The 25,675-nt window shown below is 43.9% G+C and overlaps 1 long non-coding RNA gene across 1 annotated transcript in view; it reads right to left on the reverse strand.

Annotated features, from left to right (window-relative positions):
• Positions 1-12,902: 12,902 nt before the first annotated feature.
• The window catches only part of LOC105501032, a 21,835-nt gene continuing 9,062 nt past the window's right edge, over positions 12,903-25,675 (reverse strand). The window contains exon 4 of the long non-coding RNA XR_001000122.1: positions 12,903-14,526. This is a non-coding gene — a long non-coding RNA (uncharacterized LOC105501032). The remainder of the gene's footprint in view (positions 14,527-25,675) is intronic.

Raw genomic sequence — 25,675 nt, forward strand, 5'->3', positions numbered from 1 at the left:
GCCTCAGCCTCCAGCACATGCCACCACGCCTGGCTAATGTTTTAAATTTTTTGTAGAGATGACTCTCATTATGTTGCTCAGGCTAATCTCAAACTCATGGCCTCAAACAATCCTCCCACCTGAGCCTCTCAAAGTGCTGGGATTACAAGCGTGAGCCACCATACCCTGACGGTTATTTTATATTTTCCATGTCTTTATCCTTTTATTTTGTTGTGAACAATTACATGTTTGCAAGCTTGTCTAATTTCTCTAACTACTATATTAGGAATGATTCATTTTTCAAGCCTTTATTCTGGGTTCCATGTCAGATATTGGACATGAAGAACTCATGCTTCTCAGAAGTTTCTCCTCATGAGCTCCTCCAAGAGCTCACAGCCTAGACTGCTGGTGGTCATGGCATATAATTATGAAAAGCTTAATTCTCTCATTCAAAGACTCAAAATGGTATTAAAAATTAACAGCACAATTTTCATGTCTACAGAAAAGCTGCACAAGGGAGTTTGAACTAAATGATCTCAAGATCCCTTCTAACTTTAAAGTTGGATTCTGTGATTCAGCCCACAGATTAAATATCAAAAAATAACTTCAAAATCTGGAGCAGAATAAACTAATCTTAAAATTCACTAACTGGCTTTCCTGAAAGCTGCTGTTGGAAAAATACATTTCATTTGCTCCTCTGGGAGAAAAGAGAGAGAAAGCTATTGTAATGGACAACAGGCTTCCAAGTGGAAAAGGTTTTCATTAGGAGGATACCATTTATTGATTGACATTTGAGGGACTTAAGAAGACATTGAAGAGGTCCCTCAACAATTTTCTCCTTGACCTATTTGTCATTCACAAACTTCAAGGACTTCCTGAATGGCAAGCTTGGTGGTTCTTATCACCCAGTGTTAGAACTCTAAGCAGAGGTTATTTTTTAAATGCTGGTTCTATAAATGTACCCTCTTAATACAAATTACCATCAATTAAATAAGGCTGTTAAGGACTCTGCTTCATGCTAGAAAATTATCCCTTGATGAATTGGAGAATTAATCATTTTTCTGAGAAACTGTCCCTCTCTCTCTACATATATATATAATGTGTATATATAATTAATGTGTGTATTAAATATTTAATGTGTGTAATAATGTGTATATATGTATAATGTGTATATATAATATTTAATGTACTATAATATAACATGTAATGTATAATATATATATGCACCAAGCACTAAGAATGCAGCTTGTCACATTTTGGCTCTGATCACTATTCAGGTCAATTTGACTCAAGTCTCTTCTGTTCAAATTCAGAGTTGCGTGGCTTCTCTGAAGCTCAGCCTTGCTGGGGACAGGGCTGGTATCAACTTTTTCTGTCATTTCTACGGCAGGATCCAGCTGCACTTGGTGCTAACTGCCTCTCATTTGTTTATGAGGTAACTGCTTTCTTTCTTTTCATTTCACTCTCCCTTCCCTCCAATTTCCATTTCTTTTGTGAAATGGTTAAAGTGCTTGACATAATTAGCTGTTAATTGTTAGCAGCTGTACCCATTATCAGTTTAATGCCTAATTAATTGCAACAATTAATGCTGCCTGTCCTGTCTTAGGAACTGTTGATGAGAGAAGGCTGGTGTTGTTGAAGTTATATCTTAATTAATTTACCTCCAATTTTTATCATTTAACTAAAAATCCCAAATTGGAAGCTGTTTTCCTCATATGAGTAATTGATGAGCAGAAGGTCTCAGTGCAATGCACAGTGGCCTAGGTCCACCCTTTGCAAGCTGGGTGTCTCTCAAAGTCAGTATCTGCAGTCAGGAAATGGAGTTTCCAGCAGCCACCTAACTGGATGGCGGGGCCCTGTGCACAAATGCACTCTTCTCTGTAAATTTTTCTGTGCTGCCTTGTTTTGAGAAAATGACAAGCCAAGAACCTCAAGAGCCAACAGCTTCTTCCACCAGACTTTGTTCAAAACTGCACTGGAGTACATATCCCATTGTAGATGACTTACGTGGGAAACTGACCTGGGTTGAGCATCTTCAGGGCAAGCCTGCCTGGGTTGTGACTGCACCTCCAGCATTAGTAGGATGTTCAGTCCACTATTGGAGGGAAAACTGAATGACAAGTCCTAGTCTCAGCTTATCTAGCTTCTCCTGTGAGCCGGGCTTGGTGCCAAATGCTTCACACACAGAATATTTTTTTCCTAATTCTCACAATAACCCTGCAATGTGGACATTATTTTCCTTTCTATCTTCATATTTGTGGATGAGGAAATGAAGGCTTATAGAGATTATGTAACTGGCAAGTGACGGCATTATAGCTCAAACCTACATGATTCCAATTGCAATACAGGCTTGCCACCTTACAATCTTGCCTTTCTTTGAATGAATGAATAAGTGAATCTTTTGTCACTGTGTTCTGAGGTAATCTGTCGACTTTTAGAGTCTTAGGACCCTACATCCCTTTGGGCAATCCCACTGTCTGTCATCCTGTGAAGAGGCCAATCCTGGTACAGGAGATGGAGATGAGCCAGGTAGGCTTTTGACTTGGCAGTGGGATATAAAGGCAGGTGGCAGAGGCAAGCATAAGAAACAGGTCCCTCTCTTTGGGTCTGGGGGAGTCAGGAAACAATATATACCTCAGCTATGGGAGGTGTGCTCCAGGACTCTGTGCAGGACAGAAAGCTTGTCCTTGTAGCACGACACAGACCAGGACCTAGGTGGGGGACACGACCACTATAAGACACCACTATGATCTTAGGGGCTTAAGCTCTGACAGGAGCTTTGTTTAACATTCAGGTGTGTGGTAGGCTAAAATAATGGCTCCCCAAAGATATCCATGTCCTCGTCCCTGGAACAAGTGAATATTACTTTATATGGAAAAAAAAAAAAAGAACTTTGCATATGTGATTAAGGATTTTAAGAAAAAGAGATTATCCTGGATTAGGTGGGCCCTAAAAACAGTCGTATTTGCCCTCCTAAGAGGGAGGGAGAGGGATATTTGACATTAAAAGAAAAAGGAGAAGGCAATGTGACTGCAGAGGCAGAAATTTAAGTGATGCAACCACAAGTCAAAGAATGCCAGAAACCACCTGGAACTGGAAAAGACAAGGAAAGATTCTCCCCTAGAGCCTCTGGAGAAAGCATAACCCTGTCAGCACCTTGATTTCAGCTCAGTGATACTGGCTTCAGACTTCTGGCTTTCCAGAACTCCAGAACGAAGAGAATAAATTTCTATTGTTTTAAGTCATCAGGTTTGCGGTAATTTGTTAGGACATCCACAGAAAATGAATACGCCAACTTTGTTTTCCTTGTTATAACACTTTTATGTTATCTCGAAGTCTTCAGCAAAGTTTTGTTAAGCATTAAAAAATCTAAGAGAAAAAAAAGAAATTGTGATGAGAGCTGGAGTTTCTTCTCTTCAGAATTATCTGGTTGAGAAATTTCTTGGGGTAAGCATACAACTCATTATGATGACTTCAGGGTGGCAAATTTAGGATTAGGTCTTAATGCATATTTAAGAAAATACTCAAATATTATGTAGCTTAAACAAAGAAGTTGTTTATTTTTTGGATAAAACAAGTCTAGAGTTAGGCAATGCCAAGCTAGTGGGGCAGCCAGCCACACAGATTGTCAGGGACCAGTTCCCTTCTAATTGTTCAAGTGTACAGTCCACATCCTCGTGGTCCAAGATGACTGCTAGAGTTCCAGGCATCACATCTGAGTTCCAGAAGCAGGGTGGAGAAGAAGACAGAAAAAAGGGTCCGCCTTGTCACTGTTAGGGAGGCTTCCAGGAAGTTTCTCACACATTTCTGCTTATATCTCTTTGGCTAGAAATTAGTTTCATGGTAACACAGCTGCAAAGGATGATGGGAATTGGACTATTTTACCCAGGTGACAATATGCCCAATTAAAAAATTAGATCTTATTGATGAAAAGAAGGGGAAATGGATATTTGGAGGCAACTAGTCATTTCTATCTCACCAACTATTCAAGTTCTAGACAGTGAGGGGGAGGGATATAAATTAAATTTTAATTAACATATGGGCTTTTTTTTTAAGACCTCACCTGGAGTCGATTTTAGTTCCGATGCTGCAGTGTAGTCTAATATTTGTGCAAAGTATCCAGGCAAGCATGGATAGAATGGCTGTGGGTCTGAAAACCATAAGGAACAGGAGAGGAAACAGGTTGTTTAGGTGAAAAAGAGGTTTTTTTTTTTTCTTTTTTTTGGTAAGGACAAAATGATCTGTTTTTCAATAAATTCCTGTCCTGTGGATATGAAAATGAACTACATCTGTGATAAGATAGAAGGCGAATGGGGTGGAAGGGAGGCCAATTTTAGCTGAATAGGGAAAAGAAATTTCTAACAACTGAAAAGCCGGCAATGGTACAGCTGCCTCTCGGGGACGTGACTCCCTTTCTGGGCTGGGAGCTGCCGGGGTGCTGGGAATGAGCCTAGAGCAGGGGCTGGACTGGATGACTTCCCTCTGATCACATGACTCAGTGGGGAGGCCCTCTAGGAGCTTGTCAAAGATCACAGTGGAGGACACAGCACCATGGGGGTCTGTGTCTAATTAAGAGACAAATGAATGAGGCTGTCAGGGAGAGGGAACTTTCCATGCCCCAGGGTAACAAAGCTACAGTTGTTGCTGGGCTGAGGCCTGAAGGTCTGTGCCAGTTTCCCAAAAAATGAATATAGGGAGTGTGGCTTAAGCTTGGTGCTGAGGAGGGGCCCAGGATAGCAGGATGGCGGGGTCTCATTTTATTTGCCTCCTGCTGTGCTTAACTTGGTAGGGGCGGTTAGCCAGTTCCCAGCATCTTCTGAGACAAGCCCGGCAATCCGAGGGTGTCAGGGCCAAAGGTGAGGGCCGGAGGGGAGAAAAAAGCCTGGATCTTTGCTTTGACTATATCTGTATGCAATTACAGACTACAGTCTTCGGGACTTCATGCTGAAGTTTCTCCAAGAGGCTGTGACTCGGTGCATGACTGTAGGCTATTTTGTGGATGTTTAAATGATGTTGGCTCTGTCGTGGGGTAATCATAGGTAATGCACTAATGAGAGCTGCCTTTCTAGCCAGAAGAAGCACAGTGACATTCCTTCCATGAAATGATGGCTTATCCCCACTGTTGTGAGCATAGAGAGAACAGGAAACATGTATAAGGCTTTGTCTCAGGAACCTGTGGTGGTCTGGCCTATTTTCGTTGCAAGTGGCAAAAGCCACCCCCCGAACTAGCTTGAGCAGAAAGGAAAATTTCTTGCCTCCTGTCACCAGAAGTAGATCTGGCACAGTGGGTTCAGGAACTCACACTCTGACACTGGAGCTCTCCTCTTGCTCTGCTTGGCTTTGTTCTTTTTGCACATTGGCCTGGACTCTCTGACCTCAGTCAAGCAGTCACCTGGAAGAGATGGTTCCAGGAGCTCCAAACTCACAGCTTTTATTCCAGCTACCCCATGTCTTCATCTCCCCTCTGTTCCTTAGCCACAGGCCAGCTGTCTCCTAGACAAGTGTCCTGACCAGAGCAGGTCTTTGGAAACAGGAAGACCCTTAGCAGGGAGTGTGTAGAGAAGTCCCAGCATGGTTTTCAGGGCCTTCCATGCCTTCCTTCTTCAGTTGCCCAGGAATCTGGGAAGGTTAATTTGTTTACATGCGACCAGGCACTTTGCTAGTATTTCTGTTAGCAGTGCCAGGGCTCTGGAAGGGCTTAACATGGTGGCTGCTCCCAAGTCCTGGACAGGAGTTGCAGCCAAGGAACCCATGACATCTCTCTGAGTGGGCCTGAGCTCCTCAGTCTTTCCCATCACCATTCCTTGCATTGGCCTGACCTCAGAGCCCTCAAGCTCTGGACCCAGGCATGACCACAGGCCCTTTGCTTACTGTGTGTCAGCTGCCTGAGGAGGACCTTTGGTCTCAGCCTGTAGCTGTGGCCCCTGGAGCCTATTTTGGAATCCTCCCAACAAAAACAGCCCTGTTTTTGTTCCTCCCCTGGAGTGAGCTGCTTCGACAAATGCTGAGATGCTGTTTGTCTTCTCAGGCTGGATTGCAGGATCACAGCCTGCTCCACTTGCCTAAAAAACCATAAAGTCTGAGGTTTCCCTTTGGGACAGGACCAGGGGCACAGGATTTAAAGGGATTGGACATATCTATTAAGCAGGAGAGATCTCAGTAAGGCTTGATTTCTAAGTTGCCACCATGTGTTCCCTGTGGTTTTTGCCTGTAGGAATCGGGGTTCCTCATGGTAAGCAGTTGAAGCCAATTCTGGCTGACACAGCAGGAAAGGTTTAGTAACAGGATGCTGGGTGTCTCACAGAATCAGCGGAGCCTGGAAAACCAGGCCCCACGCTACACGTGCAGAATAATGTTCCATTACACGTGGCAGAACTGGCCTCATGAGAAAACTGCTGTGGCCGCCACTGCCGCCAACTGGATGTTCTAATTTGCATCACAATTTGCCAGGAACATGACCATTGTCACCACTACTGCCTTCAGTGTCCATCCCACATGTGGCCCCGGTATCATCCCGGCAGCTCCTTGGCTACCTGCTTGTGTCTTAGCTGCGAAGGAGGCTGGGAAAGTGACTGTTCTTGTTTCCACTTTTAGGAGGCAGGATGCATAGGATGGAAAATTCCTCTAATGTAAAAAGGGTGTTTAAAGGTGCTGGGCAGCCAGGAAACTTGACAACGGCCCACCATACCAGCTGTAAGGTGTGTACCACATCTTTGAGGGGAAGCAGTTTGCATGTAATTCAAGGGTGCTGCTTGAGATGGTTGATGTAGTGACCGCATCCTCAGAGGGGAGTTATGGAGGAGGAGAGCCCTCCAGGGTCAAGTCATAAGTGAGAAACACAAGTTCCCGGTGCAGTGATGGGAGGTGGGGGCTTGCAAGGGAGTTTCAGTGACGATGTCTGGAGTCTTTCCTTTCTGCATCTCCAGGGAAAGATGAAATTTGCTGTGAGTCACTCTTGTTGGTCCTAGCTTCCAGCCCTGGGTTGCTAGACTAGAGTAGCAGACTTTCCAGAGTGTGTTTTCCTTAGAGTTGATTGAAGCAAAATGTTGGGTACCCGTCTAGGATTCACCTAGAAGGAATCAAAGGAGAAAGGTAACAGAGTTCAAAAGTGAGACTTAACCCAGCAATGTAATCTCTTTTAAAAATACCTTCTTCCTGTCATTCTCAGCAAGATGTGGCTCCCACAGAGTTTTGCTTGGGGACTGGGCTCTCCAGTGCTTGAAACGGGGGAGGGGAGGTGTTTCCAAAAATAAAACTGACACTTATTGAGTGCCGTGTGTCAGCACTGTATGGAGGGCTTTACACAAATTATCTGAGTTAATCCTCATAGAAACACCATGAAGTATGAACTATTATTACCCCTGTTTTACAGTTGAGAAAACTCAGGTTTGAAGAGGATAAATAACTCCAGTAATGGTTAATCAGCCAGTAGCAGAGCTGGGATTTGAATCTTAGCAGCCTGACCTTAAAGCCCATGTTGCTCAATTGTCTCTCTAGGATCTCGAGCTAGAAAGTAACTTGACCTCCCCAACATGAGGCTTACATTCTCCTTGGCTCTTCTAGAGTTCAGTCAAAGTTAGAAAAAGCTATGCTGGGTAGACCTATCTGTGCTAGATCCGACACACAAATACATAATCTAAACTTCCAGGGGGGCAGCCCCTTCCTTAGTCACACAGCCCATCATCCTCAGATGCTTCAATCTGAGGTCCGACAGTCAGTAAGTGTGAGCAAAGGACGACCAGGGTGTTGAGTTGAGACTGCAGGCAACACCTCCCTGTAGGGGTGTGAGGCTCTGACTATCTAGAGGAGAAGCAGGAAACTGCCCACATCAGTAGGTGGCTCCAGATATCTAGGGAAGAAGGAAAAGAGGGAATCACTGAAAAGGAGATAAATGGAGAACAGAGGGTTGACTGGGAAAGACTGAGGATCCCCCAGGGATGTCTCAGTGGGTTGGAGGAATGCCCTCAGGCTGGATTAGACTTCTCTCTGGACCCCCTGCCTCCACCTGCTTTCTGATTGTGTCTTTGGGTTGTTGTATCCTCTACGGTATGATTGCACATTACACAATAACAAGGGCGAGTTGTGGGATCCCCCCTGTGGTAAGTGCTCAGCACATGTTTGTTTACTGAGATGAATAAATGAGTCCTATTCTAGGGACAGCAGGGATTTGGGGAAGTGGAGAGAGATCCAACCTGAGGAAGGAAATCCTTACAAAAACAAAAGTCCTCTTTGAGATTAGGTTCTGCATCGAGGCTGGGCAGATCTTGGGGAAGTGGAGAGAGATCCAACCTGAGGAAGGAAATCCTTACAAAACAAAAGTCTTCTTTGAGATTAGGTTCTGCATCCAGGCTGGGCAGATCTTGGGAAAGTGGAGAGAGATCCAACCTGAGGAAGGAAATCCTTACAAAAACAAAAGTCCTCTTTGAGATTAGGTTCTGCATCCAGGCTGGGCAGAGGCAGTCCTGGAGAGGTGAACACTTGGCAGGTGGCTATGCTGCCTGCAGGAGGGTCTGCTGCAGAGCCCTTCCCACTCCACGGAGGCTGCTTATGCTCTGTGAGCCCCTGGGTGACAACCTGCCTGGAGCCAGAAGCTGAGACTCCTTCCATTCTTGCTTCCAGGGAAAGAAGTGGGTGAACTCTCTACTCCGGAGTCTGAAAACTGTTAGGAAGGGAGGTATAAGTGGCACCAGGGGTGGAGAAGTATAGAACATCAGGAGTCATCCTGGTATGCTGGAAGAAGCTTCAGTGTCAGAGTCATTCATTCAGTAGACATTTATTGAGCATTTAGGCTATATCAGACACTGTGCTAAACATGGGTGAGTGAAACAGACAGCCCTTGCTTTCATAATGGTTATAATTGGGTGGAGAAGACAATGCATCCACACTTACAGTGTAGTCTGAAAGAATTATGTTGGGGTGCTATGGGAGACAGAAGATAGCCACAGAATCCAGATTTGGGGTTGCTGGATAGTGACATCTAAGCTAAAACTATGAGTAGGAATTGGCTAGGAAAAAGGAAATATTATGGCCTGAATGTGTCTCCCCAAAATTCCTATGTTGAGATCTAACCCTCAATGTGATGGAATTAGGAGGTGGGGCTTTTGGGAAGTAATCAAGTCATGAGGGTGGAGCCCTTATAAAAGAGGGCCCAGAGAGCTGCCTTGCCCCCTTCTACCAGGTAAGGACACTTGAGACGCATGCCCTGTATGAACCGGGAAGTCAAACCTGTTGGCACCTTGATCATCGACTTCCCAGCCTCCAGAACTTGGAGAAATAATTTTCTCCTGTTTATAAGCCACTTGGTTTATGGTCTTATCTCACAGAAGCATGAACTGACTAAGAAAGGCAGCAAGGGAATAGGAAGGTAGTTTCAGACAGAGGCAGTAAAAACCTGACCTATTAAAGGATCCGAAATAGCCCAGTCTAGCTAAATGTGAACTCTCAGTGGTGACAATGGTGAGAGGTGTGTCTGCAAGACCTGGTCAGCCACGACGAGGAGCTTAGGCTGTCTTGATATAAACTGAAAAAAGCTGTGGCTCCATGTTTCTTAGTTTCTGTATAGAGTTGCATTTGGAGAAGAACAAGCCAATCAACAAATAATTTAAATCTTTATTGAGATCTCTTAATGCTAAGAAGAATCCATTTCACCCACATACCACTTCTCAGAAATCCCCCCTTTTCCTCCCTAATTGTCTCACTTCCCACAGCTTCCAAATCCCAAACTGTTTCTCAGCTCTCCTCACTTGGTTTCCTTCCTCTCTCTTTTGCCCCTTGCCCCTTGCCCCAGCCCACGCTGTGTGAATCTAATGACTGAGTCAGCTTAAAACAACATTAACTCAGAGCTTAAAACGTGAGCTTGATAAACCTTTCTCACCCTAACACCAATTCCTGATTTTATGTGTGTCCAACCAGCCTTGCAAGGGTTGAGTAGGAGGAGCATCTTTGCATTTGGACTTCCTCGAGGCCATCACACACCCTCCTGATGCTTCCACTGTGATCCAGGCAGGGTAGAAATGAAAGTGATCTGGGAAGACACAACTCAAAAGAAACAAAAATCAGAGGCCAGATCCCCCGGTTGAGCCATTAAGCCAAAGGGGCTGGGAAGAGACAGTAAATCCAGACATGAGGCCACTGGATAGAAATGGGAAATGACATGAAAGCAAAAAACATTTCAAAATGGGAAAAGGTGGAGTCAGGAAAATCGCCCTGTACTGTGGAGGGTAGCACTAGAATTTTTACAAGGCAACTGCAGCCTCATGACCTGTGATGGAGGGAAAGAAGGCTGGTGATGGTAGCCAGCCAGCCAGCCTGCTGAGTGGCCCGTGGTTGTACATTTCAATTCCTGCAGACAGAGAAACAAGGGGAGAGAGAAAAGAAGGGGAAAGGAGGTGAAAGAGGGGAAGGGAGGAAGGGAAGAGGGAAGCGGAGGCAGAAGCAGGAATAGAAACCAGGGGGAACAGAGAGGCAGCTTGTCATTCCGGATTCTACCAGAGCTCCATCACAAACTGATAAAAATCACGAGTTAGGACCTTGGAGAGAGTCCCCCAAACTCAGTTGCCTTGGCCACCTTCTCTGATGGCATTTATATGAATACATTGCATTTATTGAGAAGGCCAACTTTTGTTCTACCTCCTTTTGGGGGGCTTCCCCTCTCCCACTGCCTCCACAATGGGCTCATAAATGCAAGCCCCAACACCAGCCAGTTTCTCAGCCCTCTCCCCAAGCCCTTGCTGTTGGTGGTCTCCTCGCCTGTTCTTGGCCTCACTGTCCCAGGCTGGGTCTTAGCTCCTGGCTCACTGAGAACTAGACTTGGCCAGCTCCCATCCTTTTTGATTTGGGTGACCCTACTCTTCCTGAGTTTTTAAGCTCTGGATTCTTGAAGTTTTATGCTCTGACTACTCTTTGGGTTTTGGGAAGCCTCTGTTGTTTCAGATGAGAAGACCCCACCATGGCTATGAATCATGGAACCTTCTAGAAATAACCCTTTCTCGGTCCTGTTGGGCCTTATACTTTATACTGGGATGTGCAGATCTGAGCACGGGAAAAATTGGGCTGTAGAAGAAGGCATTTTTTTGGATGAGAAGATCCTTTAAACTTGCTGGCAAGGGGTTGAAACAGTACCTCCACATTTGAGCTCAGAGACAACCCTGTGAAGAAGTCATAGTTATCATTCACTGAACACCTACAACAGTCGATTCTTGTTATTTGTAGGAGTTGCGTTCTGTAATGTTTCCGCTAATGTTGAATTAGCCAATAATGAACCATTGCTTCTAGGGGAAGTGCAGACCTGTGAGCCTCTGGTCACATGTTCCTCAACTGATCCATACATAACCTTGTCTTGTGTGTGTTTCTGTTTAAAGTCACCTTATTTGATATACATTGTTGGTTCATTAACATTGAGCTCATGGCCAATAGCGCTAGAACTCACGCCTGAGTCAAGTTTGCCTAACACACATGTATTCTCCCTAAGGCACTTCACAGCCTTCTTGCACATAGGAATTCTAGAAAGTGCTTTAGCATTACACTTCGTGGCCATTTTACATAGTAGAATCACCAAAAAAAAAAAAAAAAAAAAATTGGTACTAAATAGACCATGAAAAAGATACTTGTTAGGTGAGTGTGGTGGCTCACATCTGTAACCCCAGCACTTTGGAGAGCTGAGGTGGGTGGATTGCTTGAGCCCTGGACTTTGGGACCAGCCTGGGCAACACGATGAGACTTTGATTCTACAAAAAATTAAACAATTAGCAAGGTGTGGTGGTGCATGCCTGTAGTCCTAGTTATTCAGGATGCTGAGGTGGGAGGATGGCTTTAGCCCAGGAGGTCAAGGCTGCAGTGAGCCATGATTGTGCCACCACTGCACTCTATCCTGGATGACAGAACCAGACCCTGTCTCAAAAATAAAAAAGGACATCTGTTTACAGTATGAGAGCTGAAATGAGAAGGCAGAGTATCCTCTTGCTCCATCTCAGCTGGGAATGTGCACGTCAGGCTTCTCAAAATTGTCACTGCTCTGTGCATGCTTGCAAATGACCGCAAAAAGTCTTCGGGCATTGATTTTGGGGTTATACATAAATGTAAGCGAGGAGGTAAATTTGCAAATATGGAATTGGTGAGTAATGAGGATTGATTTTATGTGCCAGGCGATGTTGGGGAGGTGAGAACCGATATGACCCGTATTCTGCAGATGTTCTTGGAACTTCTGCATCTGACCCTCCTTTGGGGCTTACTAGGATCCAAGGCCAGAGGGGAGCTTTCTGGCTTCCCAGTCTATGTTCCAAATGAACCATTTCCAGGGGTTCAGCTCTTCTGAAGGTGGAGGAGTCACCTTCAGCAGGACTCACCTTCGTATTTAAGGTGCAGAACACCAGCAGCAGCTCTGTTTGTACTGTACAAAGAACAGCCTCTTGTAATTTGGTTCTTTTTGAACAGTTGCTAATAATTTTGCACTCAATTTCCATTTAAATGGAAACATTAACCTCTGGAGCCTGGAAAGGAGCCTAGAAGGGGCTCATAAGTACGGCTCTTATCCCCACGGCTCCGAGTGTCCCAGGGGTCAATCCAAACATACTTATAAATCACTCTCCTCAATAGATGAGGGGTTCACTCCTGTTTTGAAAGACCCTTGCCCTCCCTCCCAGTACAAAGTTCACTTTCTTGTTTACTCATCTGATCCAATGTCTGGAAGTTCTTCCTTAAGTCCAACCTGAAGCTTCTCTGCTGGAACACAAGCCTTCTTTTTCCTGGATCACGTGCAGAAGAGACATTAGAAACACACCTCCTGAGCTGATAGTGAAGCTCCTAACAAGTTGGGCAAGTGACCCCAGGTGGAGGCTGGAACAAAGGCCAGGGATCATCAAAAATAGCATTTTGTCAACCAGCAACAAGAAGAATCCAAATGATCCCACATGAGTCATAAAACATTTTCACAGATATTATTCTGTTTTATTTTTGTAATTCCTCTGTGAAAAAAGTATCTCACTTACCTGATTCTACAGATGAGGCAACTGGGGAATAGAGTTAACCCACATCAATTACAAATTGGCAGGGCTGGGGCCCCAGAGCCCCTAGCCTGCACTCTGCAATGATTGTGAAATTCTGAGAGGCTGGTCAGCTTCTGTGTCAAGAAATTAATGATATTGATGACATAACCTAGAATTCAGTCACTGGGTATCCCTAAATCCTCCAACTTCCTACTCTAAGATATCAATCAAAATTGGTCTTCACTGCCCCCTCACATGTGGCAGAGAACCCATGCTCTTCCCAGTCTTTGTCCTGCGTGGCCTGCACCCTAAGACCTTGAATTACTTTCTTTTTTTCTTTTTTTAAATCATGGGTTCTCACCTTGCATTTTGTCTCCTGTGTTGGATCTCCCTTTTTGGCAGATACTATCTTCACTTATGGAGAGGAGGAGCAGGGATCTATAGATGTGAAGTGACATCTGCTTGCTGCATGTGGTTGGGTAGCTGGGATGCTGCACAAATGCACTGTTGGGAGGGTGGAAATTCAGCCATGCAGCATTTGCCAAATCAGGAACTATGAGGTGCTACATCCAACCAGAATATTCTCTTATTTATCTGTGCAAAGAGGTGTCTTCTATATGCACAAAGACACCTTTTATAGGCTAGAGGTGGCCCTGAGGAACATATTCAATGTCACACATCCAGAAAGTCTGTAGCTAGAGTGGAAAGCCAGGTCAGCTTCCATCATCTGGTCTCATGTGCCCTTCTTTCTCCTAGTGCTCAGCTCCTGGAATGGGAGAGGGAGACAGGGGGAGGTGGAGGTGGACGGGAGAGGGGAAGGACTGCCTCCCTGTTTTCAAATTTCCAATCACCCTCTTCAGCCTACTTATCTTCTGTTTCCAATAATGAAGCAATCTTTTTGGTCAGCACCCTCCACCCCCATTCTTTTCTACCACTTGCAGTATGGATTCTAAAAATAGCAATAATTAGACAAGTCTGCCCATCATTCCAGGTCTTTCTTGTCTTTGTTTAAATTCTGTTGGTTTTATCTCCTATAATTTCTGACTGATCTGGAGGAGCCTGAGCAGTGTGCAGTGATACGTGTGCAGACTATGATTAAGAGTGGGTATGTGTGTGTGAGTGCGCATGTGTGTATATGTGCATGTGTTCACATATGCATGCTTGTATGTGTACATTCATGTATGTATGCATTGTGCACATGTGCAATGTGTGTGCATGTAATGTGCATGTATGTGTGTGTGTGTGTATATATATCTGTAGTGTGCATGTGTGGTGCATTTACATGTGTGTAGTGGGTTTTGCAATGAGGAGGAAGCAGAAAGGAGTGTGGACCCATTATCTGTTGTTATGCATTAGTTGTCCCTCTCAGGATCCTTGACACACAGGGACCCTCTCCTGGATGTTGGTGACCCAGTCAGGTACTTTCCATTTGCTCCTCCAGATTCCCTCTCCAGGCTTCTCAGCTCTACTCCTTTTCCTGGGGCTGACTTGATGGATCACAGCAATGGTTCCTTGCACTCTTGATTTCTGTCAAGTTTAGCCAAGGAGGAGTGCAGGTGGTCAGCTGGAGGAAAAGGGGCATGTAGGGTCAGGGCATTTATTCCCCTGGCCTCTTTCCTACAGACTTGCCTTGGGCTGGTGGCCTTCCTTGATCATTACCCCTCTCAAGGAAGCCCTCTCTGCAAGCTTATTTCTTTTGGGTTGTGATCACTGCCCTTTCCTTTATTCCTCTGGATTAATGTATTCTCCCTTTCCTCCCATGCCCTGCCTACATTTCTGTAAGCAGTCTTTCATTAAAGCCTCCTCAAGTAGTCCTAATTTGAGTGTGCTATGTGTTTTCTGTTGGAATCCTGACTGATACAAAATTCTCTTGGTCACTGCCATTGGCTAGTTAGATTGTGACCCATATGGTGGTCTCCATTTGTCTCTGTCCTTCAGTATCTGTGTTTGGCCCCTACCTCTGTGGAGGAAAAGGTTGGGCAATAAGCTTTACTATTTCTTCAGCTGAGCTATTTGGTACAGGCTGCTGCTTCTCTGACCAGTGGAGCTGCCATTCTGCTGAGAAGGAGGGCACTCTCTCTCTCCTGCCTGTTGCAAGTATTTCCTCACCTATTTTTCCTAAAGGGTACATCCACTGGATCAGTAAGATGGTTTAAGAAGATTTTTACTCAGGAATCAGGTATTATTACCCTGGTCAATTGTCTATCTCCCTCATTTCCACGCTTAGAGCAAAGCCTTGCTGCCAAGCTCTCTGGAATCTTCCACACCGATGCTGCAGGGCCTTCGGTGGATTTCCAGCCTTGACCACAATGTTACTCCTTTCCTCCCTATTTTCTTTTAATCCCTTCTTCCCCTGATGTACTGCTTCCATTTATCTTTCTCCCCAGACATTACCTCTTCCTAAAGAAAGAGCAAAGCCCATGTTCATTTAGCACTTCCTTTTTTTTTGGGTAGGTTTCAGTCTTGGTATTGTAGGGGAGGAAAAGCTTTTTTCTGTACCCTCTTATGTCCTGTACCTGGGGATGGGCAAATTAAACTGACAGAGGACAGATTAGCAAGAGAAAAGAAAGAGCTTATTTATGTACACAAAATGTGTACACATGGACACTCAGTGATGAGTACTCAGTGATGTGTAACTCAAAAGGTTGGTTAGAATTTGGAGCTTATATACCTAATTTAGGAGAAAGGGTAGGGAGAGCAAAGGCTTCTATGGGAAGGACAAATAGGTTTCTTTAGGAAAGAAAAATGGGTTTTTAGGAGAACAAATAGGAGGTAAAGTTTAAGATAATGTTTGTTTATGCAGGTGTGAATGGTCTTTCTGTCTTCTTTACAGCCATACAACTCCCCCGAAGAGGAGATTTATGGGAGATTTATTCTTGGTTTCTCTCCTGGGAATAGACTTGCCCCAAAGAGGGTATTTATGGCAGTTCTCATTTCTCAGAAGTATCTCTGTTGAGTCAGATAAGGGAAGTTCTGAGAAGTCTTCTTTCTATATCTGTTGAATCTCAAATATCTTCAGCTTAAAATAATCTTGATGCCAAGTCTGGGATTCTGAGTGGGTTCACACAGTGTACATTGCAGGTTAGTAACTTTTCCCTTTGGCCTGCTTTCTACTGGCTCTGTATGGGAAGGATGGGCCCTGGCCTCAGTAGCTACTGGTTCCACAGGCAGTTGGGGAAGAAGGACTGAATTCTGGGCCCATGAATGGAAGTAATGTGGTTGTAGTGGAGGTGCTGGGAGAAGAAGGTCCATTTTGAGTAACGGCTTGTTTTTCCCTGCTAATGTCTTCTAAGTTAAACACATCTCCCTACAGTAGGGATTAACTTCCTTCCACAACCTTCACTTGGGAAATTATATTCTCCTTAGCAACTTAATTTCATCTTTATTTCTTGTGAAAATTTTCCTCCTCCTGTTTTGCATTACATGGCAAAGCTCCTTTATATTTCATGATAATTGAGGGTGTTGTTCCTGAATCCCTTCTTCCAAATTCTAGGGTGGAGAAATACATTTTACTCCACTGTAAGGGCCAGAGGGCAGAGGGCCTGTGAAGTGAGAACACTTTAGTAATGGTCAATTTTATGTGTCAACTTGACTGGGCTCAGTTGTGTAGTCAAACACCAGTCTAGATATTGCTATGAGGGAAGTTTTCAGATGTGAATAACATTTAAATCAGCAGACTTTGAATAAAGCAGATTATCTTCCACAATGTGGGTGGGTGTCATCTCATCAGCTGACAGACAGGCCTTAAGAGCAAAGACTGAGGCTTCTGGAAGAGGAAGCAATTTGGTCTCAAGATTGCAACAAAGAAACCCTTCCTGAGGTTCCAAACTGCTGCTGCCTGGAGGAATTCAGGCTCAGGCTGCAACATCAGCTTTTATCTATGTCTTCAGGCTGCTAACCAGCTCTACAACTTTGGACTTTACAGCCACCAGAATTGTGTGAGTTAATTCCTTAAAATAAATCTCTCTATCTGTCTCTCTATATTTATATCCTATTGGTCTGTTTCTCTGGAGAACACTGACTAATATGCTCTTACTGTCCATTGCCTTCCTCAAAAGAGTTCACAGGGTGTGTGTTTCTGCCAAGTCACCTGTCCTAGGAACAGAGAGCTTCGGTTAAATCTCAGGAGCCCGGGAGAAGACAAGGGGATAAAGTAGGCAGGTATGTGTGGGTAAATTCATAACTAAACTTCACACTCCTAAAGATGTAACAACGGTCACCAAAGTAACTTGGAATACCTGGAGGGCAGAGCCACACCCTGTGTATGCTGTTTTGACTTTCAGGAGTCCTCAAATCAGAGTGAGTGGTGGTAGGGAAGAAAGTGGGTGAAAACAGCAAAGATTGGGGGAGCGTCTGGAGTTGGCTGGAGGCTCGGAGGGGATGCACAGCAGAACGCTCAGGGCCTTTCCCTACTGGGAGGAGTGTGACAGATAGGAGCCCTGCAACTGTTGCGACCGCAATCGGAAACAATGAGCAATCTGGGAAAGAGCACTGGAGAGGGAGCTAGTAGTCTGGGTTCTTCACCCAGTCCTCACATGACATTTGGATCTTTTCTCTCTCTCTGCAGGGACTTGCACAGCTCTGCACACCCAGCAGACACTGACAACTGCTACCCAGCTCCAGCTACTTAGAACAAGGGAATAGAAACTCTTGATTTGTGCTTTCTTACATTATCACAGACCAAAGGAACTCAATGTAACTTTTTTAAAAAAACATCTGATTTAGCAAATCCCAAGCAACAGTCACCAGCTAGCCTTCCTCAGTTGGGATAAAGCCTTACTAGGTTCTGGTCAGAGAAAAAAGGAGACCCAGAGGAGAGAGAAGGTTTACATTATGGCAGTCTGCCCACATCTGCAGCCTGGAAGGAGTTAGGAAAATTCAGCAGGCTGGGAAGATTTGGAGACTATCAATTTTTACAGAGTTAGCAAAATGCTGTGCATACTTTATTATTCATGATGACTTTTTCACAAGTTCATGCCTCATTCTGGTGTATCCTCTTCTGTCCTGCTTTCTTCTGCACTCATTGTGGAAGTCAAGGGGGGTATGGTTCCAAAGAAACGAAAGAGAAGATCAAATTAGCTTGAGACACAGCTCTTTGGTTGACTGAGGCTAAGCCAGAACTAAAAAAAGGATGCTTTCCTTGGTCTAATCCTAACAATCTATGATAACATTTTGTTACCAATGGAGGGTGTCTAGGTTCCTGGCATCTTGAATAAAGAATTGGGCAAAACACGCAAAGTAAGGAAAGAATGAAGCAACAAAAGCAGAGATTTATTGAAAATGAAAGTATGCTCCTCAGGGTGGGAGTGGGCCTGAGCATAGGGACTCAAGAGCCCTGTTACAGATTTTTTGGGGGTTTAAATACCCTCTATAGGTTTCCATTGGTTACTTGGTGTTTGCCCTATGTAAATGAAGAGGATATTTCCTGTCATAGCTGTAGTATTTCTATTTGATTTAGTTCTAGGAAATCCTTAGGTTTCCTGCCTTCCAGACCCTATTCTCCTACCTCGATTTGATTTGGATTTGTTCCTTTTTAGGAATTCACCCATGTACATTGAGCACCTAGAACAGTGTCAGGCACATGGCAAATGCTCAATAAGCATTTGCTGAAGTAATGTCCAAAGTCTGGCGAGGAGTGTAGGAGGGGGCATGGGGAAGATGTGCTGCTTGCTCCCTGTGTGTACCTTGGCCAGGTCTCTGAACTTTCTCAGTCTCGTTTTCCTTTTCTGTGGGTGTGATGAGAATGACTAGCATCTAAATGCTAGGCATGAAAGGTGAGAATGTGATGAGAATGATAGCATCTAAACTACAGAACTCAATCCATGGTAATTCTACTTTCTTTCCCTTTTCTTGGGAAGAGGGTAGAACACTAATATCATAATTGACTTCAAACAAGCTGTTACCCTGTCTATACCATAAAATGTAAGCATCAGTAAATGTTAAATGAAATGCATGAAGGAAAAAATGAGTAGGTGAGAAGGGGCCTTATAAATCTTGTAATGCAAGAGTTTGAAAATATTTTTCTTTTAAAGCAGGAGAAATCCCTTATTAAACAAAAGCTAACATGGAAGCCCAGGATATAAAACTACCAAAACCACATCTGTTGTGACTGAAGTGGGTGGGGGGGGGGCATGGCCTTGGGGCATTTACAGTTCTGTTGTCTCTTTTTAGGGCTTCACTCTCCCCGCCCAACTCCCCCCCACCCATCACACCCTCTCTGGCCTTGGGCTGTGGTTTGCTAGTAAATATTTAACAACTGACTATGGGTTGGGGAGTCCTGATTTGTAGCATTTTCAGATTTCCCCGGTGTGAATATTTCTACTGCTTTAAGCTACTATGTGGCAAGACTGGAGGTAGAGTTGGGATTGCTGCTTAGAATTATATGCACCATTATATGGTTATTTCACCAAACCTACAATTGCTGTAAACAACCTCAAGGGTATTAAGAATTTGATGTAGTAAATTAATTGAGTGGTAAATTCTGAGTATTACCTTTGTTTTTAATATAATTTATCTAATTATAAGTTTATATGCCTGTAATTTAATTTTTTATAATGACTTCAATTAAGAACAGGAGAGCAAAATTTTCAAAAATTGAGCAACTGGCTTTTAGGAGCTAGTATCAGCTGGGTCCAGCATACCACTGCCTCTGGGACATCTGTTTTGAAACCTCGGGTTCCAAAGAATATGCTTTGAATGATTGATGTGTAACTCCTAACATTAGAGGGCAGGAAAAATGAGAGGTTATGACTTTATGAGGGTCATAGAACTAGTAGTTACTTTACTCTAGAGCTAGACATTATTCCTTTTCCTGTGGTAGAGAACCTACTCTTCTTGCCTTCTGAGACATGCAATTAAACTATATTTCACAACTCCTCTTGCATCTAGGTGAACCACTTGGCTGAACTCTGGCAAATGGTTTTGACTACAAATGATGTGCACCACTTCTAGACTTGTCTAGTTACAAAACATCTTGTGTGATCCTTTGTGTTCTTTCCTGATCCCCAACCATGTAGAAGAAGCCAAGTGAAGGGCTATGGGGACCTAGAAGACAGAGTCGTCACACAATGGAAGAATCCCAGATCTCTGAGTCACTGTTTGGACAAGAATCTACCAGGACAGGTGCCTGAACAGGAACCCTGGACTTTGTGTGAGGGAGAAACAGACTTTTATTGTGTTAAGCCACTGAGATTTTGGGTTGGTTTTTAGAGCAGCTGGTGTTGCTTACACTGACTAATACATCTTGAAAGTAAATGATGCAAAACAATTCTACTTATTCACAGGGGGTGGTATTTATAAGGGAAAAGAATAATAGGGTGGTGTCAATGTGGAGTCCTGATAAGTAAGCAACAACAAGGAACAGGCCCCAGGTAGGGAAGAACAATTGTTCTGAGAGACTGTTAATCACAAACAACCTGCTAGCTCCACATCCTGTTCCCAAATACTTTGCTCACTATGTAGCCCCAGCAGCATGAGTTTGTCTGCATGTAGACCCTCCAGCATGACCCTATAAAATTTCCCTCCAGCTACTGCCTCTTGGCAGATAGTCCCTTCTCTGCTGTACTGCCCACTGCTTTCTTACAACGTTATCTTTGTACTTTCTCAAATAAATCTGCCTTTCTTTACCCACAATTGTCTTGAAAAATTATTTTACTGTTTGTGATGCCGGTCTCAGCCAGTTGCACCCACAAGAGTCAGTGGTAGGGGAAGGAATTAAGTCATTCAAAGGATGAAAAACTCTATGGAGTGTAATCAAAGAGCACAGGAGAGCAATCTAGCAGACTAATTAGAGTCTGGGGGATCTTGCATGAAATGACTGTGGGAGAGAAAAATAATGATGATATTAACACAGATGATTGTAGTGGTCAGGAATCTTCAGGTACAAATAACAGACACCAATTTGAGTCAGCTTATGCTTGGAAAAGGACTGTTGTTTTAGGTACACAGGAGCATCTCACGGAGGCCAACGGCCAGAACACGGCTTCTGAAGGGTCTGGAATCAGGACCTGGGAATCACAGGGACCCTGTCACTGTTTCTTGTCTCCATCTTCATGTCTGCTTTGTTGCAGACCATCTTATCAGTGACCACTTCCTGCCCCATAGTGAGTGAAAGGTGGCTATCTCCCAGCTCCTAGATTCATTGTTAAAAGCTTAGCCAGCCACAGACTGAACTGCATCTCTCTTTGGCCTAATTCCACACACAACAAATTAGCTCTCTTTAGATCATAATTCCAGAGTCCATAAAGAGAGACTCTAGTTGGCCCAGCTTGGTCAGGTGTCCACCCTGGTCTAATGTGCTATGGCCAGAAGGTCAAGTATACAGTATGAACATGGCTCCAAGGGGCCTTCCCTCTAGACAAAGGGAGCCAATTCCCCAAGAAAGTGAGGTCATTGTTGACTCAAGGTGGCTCCTGAATATTTCTATAGGCAGAAACATCCCACCAGGAAGAGGGAGGAAGGGGCAGGGCTGTACATGCACAGTTCCTCTCCCAAATCCACCAGTCAGGTAACTGATTCCATTTCCTTGTGGAGGGGTCAGGGATGGAGGAAAGAAGGTCAGAGTGTTACTCTGGAGAGCTTCCTCCATCCAGAGGGAACCATCATGAGTGGGATAGATGGGTTCCACCTGCTATCAATAATGTTTAGAAAGTGTCAACCACAGTCCTGACACTGACTGAACAGTCAGTGTAGGTCAGATCCCTTTCTCCCCCTGCCCCACCTCCAATATTCTCTCTTCTTATCACTTGATTTCTTGCCACTGACAGTGATAGTGCCATATGGAGCCACACTGAAGCCTGAGGTGAAAGGGAAAATAAATTACAGTAATCTGGTCCTGTCTTGATTTTGTTCTTCATGAAGTACTTGCATTGATTTTGACTCTTAAAATATGGTATTAACATATTCTTTGTCTTGATTACTGAGTATTTGGCACCCTCTTACATTTTGTGCCTAAGTCAAGTGCCTTGCTCACTTCAGCCTGGTACCAGCCCTGCTTGCCAGAGGCAGTTGAAAAGTACCCCACGATACATTTCCTTCCACAACAACCAGCCCTTCCTGACTCTCTGATTTAAGGTTTAGTTTAATACGGCTTTGAAAAATAAAAAAACTTTTTTCACTTATGTGTACAGGTGACACAGGATATTTCCCTGACCCCTTCGCAAGACTCGTGACAGGGGTACCTTGTGTACTTAGCCTGCAGCATTCAACTCCTCGTGGGAGGGAGTGCACGAGTGAACAGGTGGGAACCGGAGCTCATAAGCACTGGAACCAGCCAGCCACTTCTGCACTGGCAGGGATGAGCTCCACTCACTCAGACCTGCTGTGTTCCACCCCTTGTGGGAGGGAGCATGCAGACGAGCAGGTGCAGGAGCTTGGGAGAGTGTTTTTGGGCACTGGCAGGAGCAAACTCTGTGCGGGCCCAGCAGCAAATCCCCAGAGGGCATGTTACAGTGCTCCTTTAGCTCTGCCATCCACGGACAGCTTAAGTGTTAACAACTCAGTTGGCCCTTTTGTATTTGCACACTTGGCTTCTGAGCTCTTCCAATGTCCGGGAAAAATGAGGTTGCACAAATGAATTGAAGGATGGTAAATGTGGGGGATTTTATTGCTGATAAAAGTGGCTCTCAACTGGAAGGGGAGCTGAAAAGGGGGTGGGGCAGGAAGGAAATCTTCTCCTGAACTCCAGCCATCTTCAGCCAGATTCTTCTCCACAGTTACACCATCAAGCTGTCCCTCTGCAGTCAAGCAGCTTCTCTCTAATGTCCAGCCATAGTCCCCAATGTCCAGCTGCTTCTCCTCTCTTCCAGCTGAGTCTGAGGTTTTTATAGGCACAGGATGATGGGGGCAGGGGGGAGTGGTGGGCCATCAGTTTAGGAAAAGGCAGCATTCGAGCAGGAAAACAGGGATGACAGTTCTCACTTTGGGCTGTGGTTTCAGGCTTGAGGGTAGGGTTTTGTTGGGGACCTGCCCTTTTCTGCCTAGAATTTCTCTGCCTCCTGTCCCTATCACATGCATAGTGTCACAGAAGTTATCCAAGAAACTAGTAATAGATGTTGCTTCTACAAGGGAAAATGGCAATAAGAGGGAGGAAGGGATACATTTTGCTTTAGAAATGTATTTTTAATTTTTTAAGGACACTCTAATTAAGATGACTTCTTTACTACAAAAGCAATACTTGTTCACTATAAAAAATTAGAAAATATAGATAAAGCAAGAAACAGAAACTATAAACTGTAGGGGAGGAAACATAATTTATCTTTTTTGGTTCTAAGTTGAGATACTCTCCTGAAAACAAAAGTCAGACTAACAAAAGAAAAACAAGCAGAAGTTTATTAACATGTGCTGTACCCATCACACACAAGAGGCCTCAATTCAAAACTCTTTCTCTCTCAAGGCAGTGGCTTTAGAAGCCTTTCTTAAATAGTATTTTAACAAAGAGCCATAAATTCTATTCAATGACAAGACAAAGAGGAGAGTATCTTCAGGCTTCCAAAAGGCAGGAAAATGTGGGAAGGTAGATTTACGGTAAGAGTAAAGTCAGCTCGCAGATCCTCTGGCAGCTGCTGTCTCTGAGCTCTTGTTCTGAGCTGATAAGCAAATATAGGGAAGGGGCCTACTTGTGGGCGGGGAAGGCAGGGAGGAGGAGCAAAGTGTGTCCTGCATTTCAACCTTTTTTAGCTCAACTGTCTTCACCATTTTAGCGAGAAATATTTTGGTTTCCTTCAAAACATTAATAACTCACCATTCCACGAATACATACCTTAGCGTTTATCTTTTTTATTGATATATGTAGATTTTACAAAAACAGTATGGTTTTGAGTAATATTTGTGGTCTTCTTTTTCCATTTAAAATACATTGCGAATCAATGTCTAAGTTAGTGAATACTTCTCTGCATCATTATTTTTAGGGGTTCACATTTTGACTGTGTCACACTATTTGACCAACTCCCTATTGCTGGACATTGAATCTGTTTCCAAGTTTTCATGATTATAAACACTGCTGAGGCAAACATCCTAGCTGTGTAATCTTTTGGCACATGTCTAATCGCTTCCCTAGGATGAATTCCTAGAGCAGGACTTGCTAGGTCCAAGCGAATGCACTCACGTAGAGGTTTTTTTCAAAAATACTTACTGGCAAGGTACCATCTAAAAACCTGTGCTAGTTTATACTCTCACAATGTGTATGAGTCCCAGTGTCTGTCAGTTTAAAGCCCAAACCAGAGACCTGAGCAGAAAGTGAGGCAGATGTAACTAAACCCGTACAACCTGGACACGACTGTAATACTCTCATCTTATGGTAAAATCAGTGGCATCTTTAAAGGTGCCTGCGCTGGAATCCTAGAAATGCTACAGAGAAGGATTTCAGATGAAGTTTGAGACAAGAAACTGGAAACCCACAAGTAAAGTTACAAGGAAGATGATCTCTCTGTCTTTCTATCTCATGATAGCAGTGAGCTCTGATCCACTAGGGGGGACAAAGGGCCCCTTCCCCATTTATTCCAACTCTCATCACTGTCTAAGCTTTTTCTAGATTTCTAACCCTTTTTTCAAGTTTTAGACATTTAATTCCCTTGTCTCCCCTAAGGAGCATTTTAGACAATGAGAATCATCAAATGGTAGTATCTTCTTTTTGTGAGGGTTGAGGAAGACATTTCTTTTTAGGTTTGCTACCTGCTACTTTCCCAAGTCTCAGGTATATACATTCCACAAATTGTCATCATCATTATTGCCAAGAAGCCTCCTGCTGGTGAAGCACCCTTTCAGATGACTTTCCTTTTTGTCTCAAAGACTCCTGGGAGGTAGCTTGCTTTTTGTCTGTTTTCAATAGCTGCCACAGCTGATTTTACATCTTGGGGATTTCCTTCTCTGAGTAGAGGATATTTAAAAAATCTAATTATTGTTGTGATTATCTTACCTTGGCAGTTAAGATGAGCAAAGTGAAGATGTTTCACTTTGTGCATTCTACGCATGGAGATCTTTTCTGTAGACATCTTTTCCCCCTTGGGAAAAGACAGAGGTGAAGGCCTTTCTATTGTTCAAGGTTCAAATAATGGCTCCACATGTACTGTGAGCTCAAAACCATGTTCTGTGGATCATGTGACCCAACATAGGAATGTTTTGGTCTACTGAGCATCCCAAGAAGTAAAATAATAGTTGGAGTTTGAGGAAGGGGCATAGAAAAGGCCCAGACCCAGGTCAGGTGCTTGGGTGGCTAGACTCATCTGGTGTTAGGCTTGTCCAACCTTGTCAGAATGAGGACGTGGGATCCAGTGCTTCTCTGGTCCTCATCAACCTCTTACATCAGGTCAGTGTGAGTCTTTTTTTTTTTTTTTTTTTAACTCGAGAGCCCAAAATAGACAGTAGAGCCTGGGAGACTGGTGCCTTTTCCATCTTACTTTTTGGTCCATCCATGCCATAAATGGACTTATTTTTCAATTGCTTCATGTCTTCACATTTCAGAGTGTTCCGCTCAGATAAACCACTGGAGAGGACCAAGAGACTGTACATAATTGACATGAGTCCACTGAAGTCATCCTCCACGCAGTAGTACCCTCTAAGTACCCTCTTTCTGGCTCCCTGTTTCCTTACTGTTTCTGAAGTATATAAATGTTTCTCACTTTAAGATATTATATATATCTTATTATTATAAGACATATATCTTATAATATCTAATATATCTTATATATCTTATAAGACATATAATATCTAATATA

The sequence above is a fragment of the Colobus angolensis genome, unplaced genomic scaffold (genome assembly GCF_000951035.1).
Source record: "Colobus angolensis palliatus isolate OR3802 unplaced genomic scaffold, Cang.pa_1.0 Scaffold7, whole genome shotgun sequence".
NCBI classification, from domain to species: Eukaryota; Metazoa; Chordata; class Mammalia; order Primates; family Cercopithecidae; genus Colobus; species Colobus angolensis.